This window comes from Montipora capricornis, chromosome 1 (genome assembly GCF_036669925.1).
Source record: "Montipora capricornis isolate CH-2021 chromosome 1, ASM3666992v2, whole genome shotgun sequence".
Classification (NCBI taxonomy): Eukaryota; Metazoa; Cnidaria; class Anthozoa; order Scleractinia; family Acroporidae; genus Montipora; species Montipora capricornis.
The window spans coordinates 24,897,308-24,900,041 of NC_090883.1; the positions used below are offsets into that span (position 1 = coordinate 24,897,308).

Consider the following 2,734-nt stretch of genomic DNA (forward strand, 5'->3'; position numbering starts at 1 on the left):
TACTCCTGTGGAAGAGGGCTCCAAAGCCTGAGCTTTGTTTCCGCATCAAATAGGTTCATACAAAGTATGTTGGAAAACGGTTTGAAACGGCGACTCTGCACCTCTTTCCAAATCTTCCTGGAGCATTTGTACCAAAACCTTTCAGAGCTAATTCACTCTTTGTTCAACCGCAATCATATGCAATAATACAAAAATCACCAATCTTTCATTGAAAATCCAAGCGGTCAGTCCGCAGTCCGTACAAAAACAAAGGCCAGTTCGAACTGCTCCGCGGCCCGGGCCGAGGACGTGGACGAGGAAGAGGACTAGGGCGAAGACGAAGACGAAGACGAAAATTGGAATAAACTTTTCTCCTTCTACCATCTCGCCATCTTTCATTTTTTCTCCCTTCTTACTGATGTAAAGAATTATGCAATTAAACTTAAAGTTTTGGTTTTGGAAATGGTATTTTATTAATAAAAATCTTTAATAAGGCCCAAAGGCGTTTCAATTGTTGGTTTTAACTAACTACCAGGGCTGCTAATTTATTGTTAAATAACACGTTTTTTGTTGACACCACGCAGCCAAGTTTTAACTTTTAAAAAAATCGAGCTTTTTAGAGACCTTAAAAGTCGAGCTTTTTAGAGACATTAAAAGTCGAGCATTTTAGTGACCTTAAAAGTCGAGCGTATTAGATACCTTAAAAGTCGAGCTTTTTAGAGACCTTAAAAGTCGAGCTTTTTAGAGACCTTAAAAGTCGAGCTTTTGAGAGACATTAAAAGTCGAGCATTTTAGTGACCTTAAAAGTCGAGCGTATTAGATACCTTAAAAGTCGAGCTTTTTAGAGACCTAAAAAGTCGAGCTTTTGAGAGACATTAAAAGTCGAGCATTTTAGTGACCTTAAAAGTCGAGCTTTTGAGAGACATTAAAAGTCGAGCATTTTAGTGACCTTAAAAGTCGAGCTTTTGAGAGACATTAAAAGTCGAGCATTTTAGTGACCTTAAAAGTCGAGCGTATTAGATACCTTAAAAGTCGACCTTTTCAGAGACCTTAAAAGTCGAGCTTTTTAGAGACCTTAAAAGTCGAGCTTTTGAGAGACATTAAAAGTCGAGCATTTTAGTGACCTTAAAAGTTGAGCGTATTAGATACCTTAAAAGTCGAGCTTTTTAGAGACCTTAAAAGTCGAGCTTTTGAGAGACATTAAAAGTCGAGCATTTTAGTGACCTTAAAAGTCGAGCTTTTGAGAGACGTTAAAAGTCGAGCATTTTAGTGACCTTAAAAGTCGAGCGTATTAGATACCTTAAAAGTCGACCTTTTCAGAGACCTTAAAAGTAGAGCTTTTAAGCCATTGACTTCTGGGGGTTTGCCATTTACGAGTAAAATCACCTGGCGTTAGACAGAGTAAAATACTCTGGCGTTAGCACGGCCGGTTTAGGCCGGTGAAAGGGTTAAGAGACCTTAGAGTCGAGCTTTTTAGAGACCTTACATGCGTTTCTGCACCTTTATAGGTCGAGCTTTGTAGCGGTCTGAAAAGTCGAGTGTTTCAGTTACCTTAATTAAAGGTCGAGCCTTTTAGACCTTAAAAGTCGGGATTTTAATGGCTTTAAAAGGCAAGCGTTAAAAAGGGAAGCCTCATCGCTTAGAAGCCGAGCTTTGTTGTTGACACGCCGTGGGTTAAACTCTTGCCGGACAAACACTCAGCGATGTTTAATACCTTGAGGATCAAAGCTTAAGGATTGAACATCTGCGCGCAATGTGACTTTCAACTCCCCTCGGATAAGGAGTATATTAACCTTAGACATCAACATATAACACTTCCACGCATGAGCTGCGGCACTTATCGCCAAGAGAAGGGGACGAACTTCCCGGTGTGGTGGTCTGGCCTTAATAAAATAAACTTGATTGCCTTCAATCATGGTCTAATACCGTCGGCAAAATAATGTATGCATAGAATCAGGGTAGATTGGGTAAAGCTTTGATACACGGTTATAACTTAACCGCGCTGCGTTTTGATTTCTGGATATAGCTCACGAATGGAGTGCATGTGTGTTAAGGAGATTTGAAAGTTTTTCCAGCTGAGGGTGCTTGCTAAAACCAAAAACTCGCGCGCGTGCTGGTTGGAATGAATCACAAAGTAGAATTTCTCTATTGGTTTTCATTTTGCATAGGGTCTACAACAGTCATTCTTTCGAGGGTAGTTTGAATAATGACCATATAGGCGTCCATTTTTGCTCAAGGCTGTAGGTTTGTTGTATTTGGGTCAAACGATATGGGAACGGGCGGAAGGGACATACAAAGGCTGTAGGGAAAAGGGGCATTGTCACCAAATTACATTTGCCTTAGGGGTCGAATATGCTCTCCTTCCTCGCTACATTCTTTCTTAACATTTTAACCTTTACTTTTAATAAACAAAATCTCCTTTCTTAAAAATATTGTTATTATTAGAAATACAACTGTCACTATTTTTACAAGACATTAAATTAAAAGAGCTTAATGCACAAACATTCTCATAAGAAGACTCAAATGAAATTCGATGAGTTGTTTCCAGAATAATGAAGGTTGAAATGCAATTCTTTCTTTCGTATGCTTTTATCAATCGAAGGAAAGGAGTTAAAGTAACCGCCATAATAGTATTACATTCCAAGTAAAGTGTGTGAAACAATAGGTCTGTTTCACAAAAATTCAAACCGTTCTCAATACGTGCATATTAATTAAATAAACAGTTGAAAGTTAACTAAGGTGTAAAACAATGAGA

At 38.7% G+C, this 2,734-nt stretch overlaps 1 protein-coding gene across 6 annotated transcripts in view; it reads right to left on the reverse strand.

Moving 5' to 3' along the window:
- Nucleotides 1-1,630: 1,630 nt before the first annotated feature.
- Nucleotides 1,631-2,734, reverse strand: part of LOC138033559 (uncharacterized) — an 18,883-nt gene continuing 17,779 nt past the window's right edge. For 3 of the 6 annotated variants that reach the window (XM_068881435.1, XM_068881715.1, XM_068881376.1), the window contains one exon: nt 1,636-2,734. This exon is cut by the window's right edge and continues 121 nt beyond it. The gene's annotated coding sequence lies outside the window, so the exon portion shown is untranslated. The other 3 variants (XM_068881565.1, XM_068881497.1, XM_068881642.1) reach the window with 2 other exon arrangements.